The 12,386-nt window shown below is 36.2% G+C and overlaps 1 protein-coding gene and 1 pseudogene across 4 annotated transcripts in view; one reads left to right on the forward strand and one right to left on the reverse strand.

The window, feature by feature from the left end:
- GLCE (glucuronic acid epimerase) overlaps positions 1 to 12,386 on the forward strand; it is a 115,009-nt gene that overhangs the window by 39,209 nt on the left and 63,414 nt on the right. The gene's annotated exons all lie outside the window — the stretch shown is intronic.
- Positions 4,126 to 4,837, reverse strand: LOC112833218 (peptidyl-prolyl cis-trans isomerase A pseudogene; annotated as a pseudogene).

Here is a 12,386-nt window from a genome sequence, read left to right on the forward strand (position 1 = left end):
TAGCTAGGCTGGGGGTAGGAGGGAAAGGAGCAAGGATATCTTTGGAGGGCTGTTCAGTCTGTCAAAAGGGGCTAGGTCATTGGAGTTAAGGAAAGCAAGTCAGTATTGACATAGCTGTTGAAAGTATTCATTTGTCCAACAAATAATTTTTGATTGCTTGCGTTGTGTCAGGCATTGCTATAGGCACTGTTGCTATTGTGATAAACAAGGCAGGACACATTCCCTGCCCTGCCTGTATGTATATCGCAGCATACTTTTATAAAAACAAGCGAAACAGCAGTGCTTTATAAAGGATTCTTCATGTACTTCGTATTTACATTAAGTTCTTTGAAAGGAGGTACTGGTGTTCCTTGTCGTGGCCCTTTCCTCATCCCACCACTAGACCAACGTTTTACTTCTTAGATGCTTAACAGATACTGTTCACAAAGGCTTACTTTGGTTTTCCTTTGCGTTGTTAGAAACCTGACTTATCTCTCTTTCCTGATATTTTCTACTCTAAAAGCAGTGAGGAATTTTGAGTTCAATCCAGACTCAGATGACAGGTTAAGATTTAATCAGATACCTGCTGAAGAATTTTGTAAAGGCCTTAAGAATTACCATGTACTCCATCTTCCTTTTCTGAGTTAAAACTCCAAAGTGCTAAAGGCAGCTTTATAAATGCTGTCATCATATAAATTGGCACTTTTGCTTTTTTTCCCTGGGTTCGACAGCCAGAAAGTACCTACCCAATTAAAAAAAAATCAGCAGTTGCTTTAATCCCTGTATTCATCAATAGATAATGAAGAATTGCCAACCCTGAAGCACATTAAAATAAACTTCTCAATATGGCTTTTCCGTGGATGGATAGCCTCTTAAAATAATAGGGGGAAAATGAATGAATAAAAATAAGATAATGAAAGAGATTGACTATCTGTTTACTATGCCTAGAGTTATCTTCTCCATACACAACTCCCTGTTGTGCTCCTGCTGTGTGCTGAGTGTCAGTCTGTTTTTTTGTGAAAGACCACAGGATTCTTACCAATTGTTCAAAGACTTTTTTAAAAAAATTTTTAAAAAGATTTTATTTATATATTTGTCAGAGAGAGAGCACAAGCAGGGGGAGCAGCAGGTAGAGCAGGTAGAGGGAGAAGCAGCCTCCCCGCCAAGCAAGGAGCCCAATGCGGGGCTCTATCCCAGGACTCTGGGATCATGACCCAAGCCGAAGGCAGACACTTTAGTGACTGAGCCACCCACGCGTCCCTGTTCAAAGACTTTTAAAGACAGTTCTTAATTTTTTCAGTGATGGTCAAGATTATTCTGTGCTATGTAATGTCCCAGAGCAGCAGTGAGGAACTTTAGTAATGATGGGTTGGAATAAGCATGGGTATGTGAGGTTTATAGATAATATACCAGCATCAATTTCAAACTTGATCATCACAGAACTTTTTATCAGAACAATTGGCAAGTGGTTAAATATATTTGTTACACAGGTTTGAGCTCCAAAGCGTAAATGTCACATGGGGTCTTAGGGCATCTTCTTAATTTTGGTACATACAGAGCTCCAACCAAAATTCCTTCATGATTCTTTGGCAGTTTAACATTATTTATGGATATCTTATCCATATGACTCTTCATGTCTCCAAACAAGTAGCCTAAGTATATTTACACAAAATTTTATTTCTGATAAAAGAAATTTTAGAACAGTGGATTAAAAATTCATTTCATTTGCTTATGTTAAGGTGGGTATTGTCCTATTAAGTTTGGGTGATTTTAATGTGGGTCAAGGAAGGTGATAGCTACTTTTATTTTATAGAGGTGGTTTAATGCACTGTAAATGAAAGCGTTAACAGATAATGTTGATTTCTGTGGGCATTTTTTTTTAATGCTTCAATGTCTAGGCAAGTGTAGCATCCTGTCAGATTTCATTCATAGGCAAAAATTCTTATTAAAGGGAAACTTTTGAAGGAGGCTGGAAGTATAACAACATAATAATGAAAATAACTGAGGTTCTTTTGATTTTTGTAAAAAGAGAAGGGAAAAAAATCCTCTGTGGTTTTGGACATTAAAATGTAGCAGTGACTTAAATACACGCAATGCCACAGAGAGATGGAATTTACTGATTTACCGAAAGCTTTTGATAGGTATATTTGCATCTTTAGACGTCAGATTTGAATTACTAAAGCAGCCTTGGTTTAGTAAATTGAACATTTACTGAGAAGATTACATGGAGGAATAAGCATACTGATTTGCAGTAGGCGCTGTTTTAGTGGGTGTTAAAACTAAACGGGCCTTAGTGACCTATTACTGTGGCTACATAAAAATGGCTTCAGTTTGAAAGGATATGGTTTCAGATGTAAGTCATATTTTTCCAAATGTGTTTCTGGGGAAAATAAACCTAAATTCTGAAGCAGGCCATTTCACTTCTAATTGAATGTAATATTAGGAAAACAAAAGCCTTAAGGTAAAAACTGTTCCTTACAGAGGTTTTTGTTTTCCATTTGAAATTAGTGCAGTTGGAGATTGGCTTTTCAAAAAAATCTCGATTCTTTTAAACAAAGTATAGCAATGTAAAATTGTTGCTAAATTTACTAACACAACTGAGAATAGTTGTATCCTTTGAAAAAAAAGTAATTAGTGAGTTTTATTTAATAAATATTTGCCTGAATATGATTTTAAAAAAATAACACCTAAGATAAACCTAGGAATCAGAAAGATTACATAATAATAAAGGTGTTTTCAGGAGAGGTAGTGCCTTTCTATGTAGATTTTTAAATTTAAACCAATTGTATGGATTTGAATGTTTTGTGCTATGTGTATAGTATAATGGAAGCTTATAGTAGTACTATATTAGTTGAAGTAAAACTCTTGCAAAAGAGTAGAATTCTGAAATATTATGTTACCTGATTTACATCCTAGCTTCACCTTTTTCGTATTCAGGTAAAACAATTTTCCCCTGATAATAAAGGTGGAAACAAATGATTATTTTATTCTCCAATTTTTAGAATGTTCTCAATGCATTTGAAGTAGAATTAATCACCTTTTTTCCCCCTCCCTGGAATTCTCTGGCTATAAATCAGTATTCTTTTTAAAAAAATAAATGAAAGTTCTTTTATGATGCCGTTAAGTACATGTCAGGATCTACTCTTCAATTAGGTGGGATTGTGATTGTTAGATTAGACTCCTTTGCAGGTGACGCACTGACTAGAGGAATTGATCCCCCAGTGATTCTATATTTTAGGGCTGAGTTGAGAAATTTGTCATTTGTTCTATCTTAAAAGTAGCCAGAATAAATGAGAGGATTTTTATAGACTGTAAAGTCCAAACTAAATATCCTGGAAAAATCTTGATGACTTAAAGGTTATTTGTTTAAGTATCAGAAATTAATTTTTTAATGAACATGCAGTAAAATTGACTTTGTGTGTGTACAGTTGATGAACTTTAACGTGTGTAGATTTTCATGTAACTGTCATCACAGTCAGTATTTAGATATCCGGATAGTTCCATTAGTTCATAAAACTCCCTTATGCTGTCCCTTTGTAGTTGTACTCTATCTCACCCAATACCCTTGGCAACCACTTTGTCATATAATTTTGTCTTTTCAAAAATGGCCACTAAATGGGATCATAAAGTATATAGCTATTTGAGATAGTTACACGTGCATTTACTCAGCATAGTGCCTTAAGATTTCACCTAACTTGTATATCATTATTTCATTCATTTTTATTGCTGAGTAGTGTTTGATTGTATGGATGTACCATAGTTTATCCCTTAATTCATTGAAGGACTTTGAGGTATTTCAAGTTTGTAGCTATTTTGAATAAAGATGTTATAAATATTTGTTTGTTGGCTTTTGTGAATGCGAATTTTCACTTCTCTTGGCTAAATACATAGTAGTGAGATTGTTGGTAATTGTATAATTTTACTTAATAAGAAATTGCCAAACTGTTTTCTAAATTGGTTGTAACACTTTATATGCCCATCAGCAATGTGTGATAGTTCTAGTTGTTCTCCCTATTTGCCAGCACTTGGGATAGTCATTCTTTTGTTTGTTTAGTTTTTATTTCATAATCATAAACTTAACTGTAATCCATCTAGACTTGGAGGGGAGTAAGGAAAACATGAAACCTATAGAATTGCAGTGAAAACACAAAGATGATAGGATATTTTAAACAGGTGGGCGTGAAGGGGTGCTCTCCTGAGCTACAGAAGAAATGGTCTGGTAGTTAAGATAAAACACAAGTGAAATTTATTAGATTTGTCCATAGTCAGCAATGGTGATCATCTTGCTGGTCTTGTCATTCCTGGCCCCAAAGCGCTCCATGGCTTTTACAATATTCATGCCCTCCTTCACTTTGCCAAAGAACGCGTGCTTGCCATCCAACCACTCAGTCTTGGCAGTGCAGATGAAAAACTGGGAACCGTTTTTGCGGGGTCTAGCATTTGCCATGGATAAGATGCCAGGACCTGTGTGCTTCAGGATGAAATTCTCATCATCAAATTTCTCCCCATAGATGGACTTGCTGCCAGTGCCATTATGGCATGTGAAGTCACCACCCTGGCATGTAAATCCTGGAATAAGCCTATGAAAGCAGGCACCTTTATAACCAAATCCTTTCTCCCCAGTGCTCAGAGCACAAAAGTTTTCTGTTGTCTTTGGAGCTCTGCAAACAGCTTGAAGGGGATGTGGCCAGAGCGCTTGCTGTCTGCAATGATATCAAAGAACACAATGGGGTGACCATGGCTGGGTGGGCACAGGCAGCTCTTGGGCAGCGGCATCTGCAAGTGGTTTTTTTTTTTTTTTAATTATAGCCGTTCTAATAGATTTGGAATGATATCTGATAATGATTTTCAATTGCATTTTCCTAATAGTTAATGATATCAAACACTTTGTCATGTGCTTTTTTACTATACATATATTCTTTTTGGGTCTGTCCAAGTGTTTTGTCCATTTTTTTTAAATAATAGAAACTTTATTTTGGAATAGTTTAGATTTGTAGAAAAGTTGCATAGATAATACAGAGGATCCCTGTATGGCCCTCACCCAGCTTAATGACAACATCTTATAAAACCAAAACCAAGTACATTTATCAAAATGAAGAAACCAACATAGGTACCTTAATGTTAACCAAATTCCACATCCTAAACTCGGATTTTGTCACATTTTCCACTAGTCTCCTTTTTATGTTCCAAGGATTCCACATTGCATTTATTAAGTCTCCTTAGTCTCCTACGGTTTGTGGCAGTTTCTTAGTCTGTCTTTTGTTTTTCATGACCTTACTAATTTTGAGTATTAATACTAGTTAGGTATTTTGGAGAATGTCCCCAATTTGTGTTTAATGTTTTCTTCTGACTAGACTGAGGTTAAGGGTTTTAGGGAAGAATATCAAAGTTATGACAGTGAAGTACCCTTCTTGTGTCACATCATATCAGGGCGTGTATGATAATATCACTTGGTTAAGGTAGTGTTTGCTAGGTTTCTACACTGTAAAGTTATTATTTCTTTCTTTCTGTCATTTGTTCTTTGGAAATGAATCACTAATTCTAGCCTGCATTCAAGGAGGTGGGGTGATGGTTTCATTTTATGGATGAGGGTCTGTCTACGTATATTATTAGGAATTCTTCCGTAAAGAAGTTTGTCCCTTACCTTTCATTCATTAATTAATTCGTTCATTCATTTAGGTCATTATGTATACTTCTTTTATACATATAAATCCAATGTATACTTATAATCCAATGAATGCTAAAATTATTTTATTGTTGAACCCTGTATCCCTTTGACATTTTTTGAGTACTGTCTTACTTTCTGGCACTACAAGATACTCCAAACTTATCTTGTATTTTCTCCACCCTATTCCTAGAATCATTCATTTCTCTGAGCTCTGGCTTCTTGTATTGGAGAATTGTGTTTAGAGACCAGTGTCTGGGTGCTGGATGTACTCCTTACTATGGGGTGTCACTGTTTCTAGGCCTTTTCAGAGGATAGAGGTGGCAATTATACATCTGTATGCTAATCCGTGTGTCTGTACACATTATAATTGTTTCTGTATTTATCCATCTGTATTATGTATTAAACAGTATATATGTTAAGTTCATACCAACGTCTGTGACTCTGCTCCAGTACCATAAGGTTCATTCTAGCCTTCTCCTTTTTGCTTAACTTCTGACTTCTCTGAGAATGAGAAACCTGGCATATTTACTTATTTGTTCCACGCCAGTTTACATGTAAAAACTAAATTTAGAATAACCGTTACTCCCATGAGAAATAAATTTACCAACTAGAGTACAGTGTTTATGTATGGGTCCTTTTGTATTTAGCCTTAAAGTTTCCATTTAAAACTTTGTTTTCCAAAGGTACTTAGGTCAGCTCGTTTTCCTTCTAACGTCTTCAGTGGGGTTCTGCCATTCATTTGCAATACAGTCACATTCATTTTCACAGACTGCATTCTATCTTAAAATTTCCCTACCATCTTAGTTGATTTTTAAAAATTTGCATACCTTAACGTTAACTTTTTGCAATGTACAGTTCTATGGGTTTTGACAAATGCACAGGGTCATTATCGACTATGCCAGTACCATACAGATAGTTTTCATCACACTGAATATTCTCCTGTTAAAAGGTTCTGGACCCAGTTACAGGGGTGCCTGGGTGGCTCAGTCATTAGGCGTCTGCCTTCGGCTCAGGTCATGATCCCAGCATCCTGGGATCGAGCCCTGCATTGGGTTCCCTGCTCAGTGGGAAGCCTGCTTCTCTCTCTCCTACTCCCGCTGCTTCTTTTCCCTCTCTCGCTGTGTCTCTCTCTGTCAAATAAATAAATAAAATCTTAAAAAAAAAAAGTTCTGGACCCACTTACACCCTGTATATGTGTGCATGTAGAGGACAGAGGAGTTCCCCACGCCAACAAGCAGTTCTCTTGTACACAAGCTGGATGTCCTACAATTCAACTAAATTCTGACACCATCTACTCAGAGATAGAATCAGTTAAGGGCTCAGTCCCATATGACTGTGCACTCCGTACCTCAGTTCATATACCAGTTGCAAGCTCAGATCGTCACCAGTGATTCTGACCCACCAGCTATCGATCAGAAGTTCCAATGACCCCCCCTCCTTGGGTTTGATTAATTTGCTAGACGGTTTACAGAACTCAAAGAAACATTTAACTTACTAGATTATTGGCTTATTAAAAAGTATATAACTTAGGAACAGCCAGATGGAAGATATGCCTAGGGCAAGGTATGGGAAAAGGGTGCAAAGCTTCCATGCCCTCTAAGAGCACACTACTCTCCAAATGCCCACATATTCACCACCTAGAAGTTCTCTGAAACCCTTCCTGTTGTGTTTTTGTGGAGGTTTCATTACATAAACATGATTGATTAAATCATTGGCCATTGGCACTTGATTCAGACTCTAGTCCCTCTCCCCTCCCTGGAAGTTCACGGGGTGGAACTAAATTTCCAACCCCCTAATCACATGGTTGGTTCTTCTGGAAACCAGCCTCCATCCTTACTTAGTTACTTTCTACAAGTCACCTCATTATCATAAACCCAGTTGTGGTGGAAAGGGACTTGTTACAAGTAACAAGACACCCATTTCACCTTTATGGCTCTGAAGTGATTATAGGAACTGAGGCCAAGAGACCAAATATAACAAAAGGTTTTGGGAACTGTGAGCTAGGAACCAGATGAAATCCAAATGTATATGAGAAATATGTTTTGGTCATCTGAATGAGCAAATGTATGTATTTGCTATAAATCACCAAATTGCACTAAGTTCTGACACCATCTACCTAGAGATTGTATCAGATTCCACCTGTTAAGGGCTCAATCCCATAGGACTACCCATCCCACACCTCAGTTCACACACCTGCTTTGTAGTTAACCATTCCCACATTCCCCAATCCCTGACAACCACTAATGTCTTTTCTTTTCATACTGTTTTGCCTTTTCCAGTGTGTCATATGCATGCAGTCATATACTATGTGACTTTTTGGATCTGACTTCTCACTTAGCGAAGTGCATTTAAGATTTCTCCATGTTGTCTTATGAATCAAATAGTTGACGCCTTTTTATTCCTGCAGAGTATTCTATTGTATGGATTTACCACAGTTGTTTTATCCATTCATCTTATTGAAATAACTTTCTAGGCCCAAGATAGAGCTGCTCCTGCTCCAGGTGCCACATCAGCAAACCAAAACGGTCTCTGTAAAAGCTCCACTTCACCAAAAACACAAGATCTCTAGTCAGACAATCCCCAAACACCAGGCCAACTCTGGGCCTTCTCACCCCAAATGAGGTTGACTGTGGGGTCCTAGCCAATCAGATATTTTCCATTTGTCTCTTCCTTGTTCTTTATTCTTTATCCTGTAAAAGCTTGTTTTCTGCCCCATTTTCATTTCTTGGAATGGAGACTATCCACCTCATAAAATGTTAAATAAAATTTGTATCACCTAAATTATTACCTTTAATCATTTTTTGTTTTTAACAACCTGTTGAAGGTTGTTAAAACCTTCTTGGTTCCTTCAGTTTTTGGTGATATGAGTAAAGCTTTTATTAAACAGTCACGTACAGATTTTTGTGTGAATATGCTTTCAGTTCACTTGAGTAAGTAATCTAGGAGTTTGATTGCTGGGTTGTGTAAGTGTAAATTTAACGTTATAAGAAACCACCAAATTGTTTTTCAAGTGGTTGTGCCATTTTTCATTCCCACCAGCAGTGAATGAGAGTTCCTATTGCTCTGCATCTGTGGCAGCATTTTCTATTGCTATGTTTTTGTTTATTTTTAAATTTTAGCCATTCTAATCAGTGTGCTTTTTGTTCATATTTAAATTGGATTTTTTCTTCCTGTTGAGTTTTGAGAGTTCTTTATATATTCTGGAATACAAATTCTTTGTTGAATATGTAAGTTTCAAAAATTATCTCCCTCTCTGTAGCTTGTCTTTATATTATGTTAGATAACTTTCTGGAGCAGAAGTTTTTAATTTAGATAAAGTCCAATTTATCCCTTTTTACTTATTGGGTTGTATTTTGATGTCATATCTAAGAACTCTTTACCTAGCCCTAGGTCACAGAAATTTTGTCCTTGGGAGGGGGGAGTAAAAAGTTTTATAGTTTTATATTTTACATATCCATTTGAGCTAATTTTTATATGAAGTGAGAGGTTTAGGTAAAAATTCAGTTTTTTATATTTGGATGCTCAGTTGTTCCAACACAATTTGTCAAAAAGACTATCCTTTTCTCATTGTATTTTCTTTGAACCTTTGTAAAAAATCAGTTGGTCATGTTTGTGTGGAGCCTATTTGTGGACACTGTTCTGTTCCATTAGATTATATGGTTCCTCCAATTTTCTTTTTTTATATATTTGTTTTTAATAGTTTTGGCTATTTTAGATTTTTTGCCTTTCCATATTAGTTTGAAAATAAGCTTGCTATAACAGCAAAAAATGCTGGGATTTTGATTGGAATTGTGTTAAATCTGTAGACCAGTTTGGGAGAAAATTGACATTTTTACTATTTTGAGTTTTCCAGTTTGTGAACTCAGTATATCCTTCTATTCACTTATGTCTTCTTTGACTTACTTCATCAGCATTTTGTAGTTTTTAGCGTACAGATCCTGTACATGTTTTATCAGATTTATACCTAAGTTATTTGTTTCTATGGAACTATTATAAGTGGCATTATTTAAAAATTGGGGGGGATGGGCGCCTGGGTGGCTCAGTCGTTAAGCGTCTGCCTTCGGCTCAGGTCATGATCCCAGGGTCCTGGGATCGAGCCCCACGTTGGGCTCTCTGCTCAGCGGAGAGCCTGCTTCTCCCTCTCCCACTCCCCCTGCTTGTGTTCCCTCTCTCGCTGTGTCTCTGTCAAAAAATAAATAAAATCTTTAATAAATAAATAAATAAATAAAATTGGGGGGTTCCAAAGTGTTCATTATATAGTATATAGAAATATAATTAATGTTGACCTTGTATTTTTTGACCTTGATAATTTCATTTATTAGTTCCAGGAGGGGTTTGTTTGTATTCCTTGGAATTTTCTGTGTAGACAGTAATGTCATTTGCAAATAAGGACAGTTTTATTTCTTTTTTTTTTTTTTTTAAAGATTTTATTTGAGAGAGAGAGTGAGAGAGAGAGACCACATGAGAGGGGGGAGAGTCAGAGGGAGAAGCAGGCTCCCCACTGAGCAGGGAGCCTGATGCGGGACTCGATCCTGGGACTCCAGGATCATGACCTGAGCCGAAAGCAGTCGCTTAACCAACTGAGCCACCCAGGTGCCCAGGACAGTTTTATTTCTTACTTGTCAGTCTTATCAGTCTGGAGTTATCTCTTTTTTAAATGTTTGGTAGATTTCATTACTGAAGACATTTGGGCCTGAAGAATTCCTTTTTTTTTTTTTTTTTTAAGTTTTTAACTACAAATTCAATTTATCTGATACCTCTGTGCAGCTTATCCATATTATTGGATGTGAATGTTTGTGGTTTGTCATTTCAGGGAGTTCTTGAGTGTATGTGCATAGAGCTGCTCACAGTATTTCCTTGCTTTTTAAATATTTGTATGATCTATTGTGAAATCTCCCCATTTGTATTGATATTGAGAATTTATGTCTTCTCCCTTTTTGTCTTTGTCAGTCTTGCTGTATTGATCTTTTCCAAGAGCTGGTTTAGGTTTTAATTGATTTTCTGTATTTATTTGTTCTTTTCAATTTCATTGATTCCTGTTCTTTATTATTTCCTTCCTTCTACTTTTTAGTTTGCTCTTCTTTTTCTAGTCTCTTAAGATGAAAGCTTAGATTATTAATTTTAGACTCTTTTTTCTAATGTAAGTATTTAATGCTATAACATCCTCTAAGTAATGCTTAACTGTATCCCACAAATTTTGATATGTTGTTTTATTTTTGTTCAGTTCGAAATATTTTGTTTCCCCTCTAACCCATAGATTACTTACAAGTGTGTTTTGAAATTTCGTTCTCTTTGGAGAGTGTCTTGTTATCTTTCTGTTATTGGCATCTAGTCTAATTTTGTTAGAGATAACAGCCTTTGGTATGATTTAAAATTTTTTGTTTGTAAAGGTTTCTTTTATGATCCAGTGTATTATTTTTCTATTGCTGCTTTAGCAAATTACCACAAATAGTGGTTTAAACAGCACAAATTTATTGTCTTAAGTTCTGGAGCTCAGAAGTTTGAAGCCTGTTTCACTGGGCTATATTCCAGATATCAGCAAGACTGTTACTTCTTTCTAGAAGCTCAGTGGGATAATTTATTTCCTTGTTCTTGCCACCTTCTAAAGGTGCTCACTTTCCTTGACTCCTGGCCCCTTACAGCAGTGGCTTACTAGTTATGCTATTATAGTTAAAGAATGTTTCTTTCTACTATTTTTTTTTACTTTCCTTTAGTTGGTGTGTTTAGATCTTTTATATATATATTTTTAAAGATTTTATTTATTTGAGAGAGGGAACACAAGCAGGGGGAGTGGGAGAGGGAGAAGCAGGCTTCCCGCCGAGCAGGGAGCCTGATGTGGGGCTCGATCCCAGGACCCTGGGACCATGACCCGAGCCAAAGGCAGATGCTTAACGACTGAGCCACCCAGGCGCCCCTAGATCTTTTATATTTAATGTAATTATTGATATATTTGAATTTACCTCTACCATTTTCTTATTCTTTTTTTCTATTTGTTACCCCTGTTTTTATTTCTCTATTTTCCCTTTCCTGCCTTCTTTTGGAGTATTTGATTTGTGTGCCTCTGTGTGTGTGTGTGTGTGTGTGTGTGTGTGTGTGTGTGTGTTGGTTAGGTATTCCATTATAATTTGTTGATTGTGTTTTTACAGTTTGTTTTTAGTGGTTGCTCTAGAGATTACAATGTACTTTTCAGTTTACTTAGAATCAAAATTTTACTACTTCATGTGGCACATAAAAACTGTATCACCATACAGCCCCTTTACCACCCCACCCACTTTATGCTGTTGTTGTGTTATATATTATGTTGTATGACATTCATTGAAAGCTCCATTACACAATGTTATACTTTGTGCTTTCAACTATCAAACATATTTAAAGAACTCAAGAGGATGAGAATGGTCTATTATATTTAATTAGATATTTGACAATTACATTGCTCTTCCTTACTAATGTTTCAAAGTTCCCTTATGGTATTATTTACCATCTGTTGGAAGAATTTCCTTTAGCAATTCTTTTAAAGCACTCCTGCTGTCAAAACATTCTTTAAGTTTTCCTTCATCTAAGAATGTCTTTATTTCACTTTCATCTCTGAAGGATACTTTTGCTGGTTATGGAATTCTGGGTTGACAGTTCTTTTCTTTCAGCACTTTAAAAATGTTCTACTTCCTTCTGGCCCACATATGTTCTGAAAATAGATTCACAGTCATTTGAACACTTTTCCCCTTTAAGTAATACTAAATTT

This window comes from Callorhinus ursinus, unplaced genomic scaffold (genome assembly GCF_003265705.2).
Source record: "Callorhinus ursinus isolate GAN/ISIS: 27379988/994484 unplaced genomic scaffold, GSC_fseal_2.0 scaffold25, whole genome shotgun sequence".
Classification (NCBI taxonomy): Eukaryota; Metazoa; Chordata; class Mammalia; order Carnivora; family Otariidae; genus Callorhinus; species Callorhinus ursinus.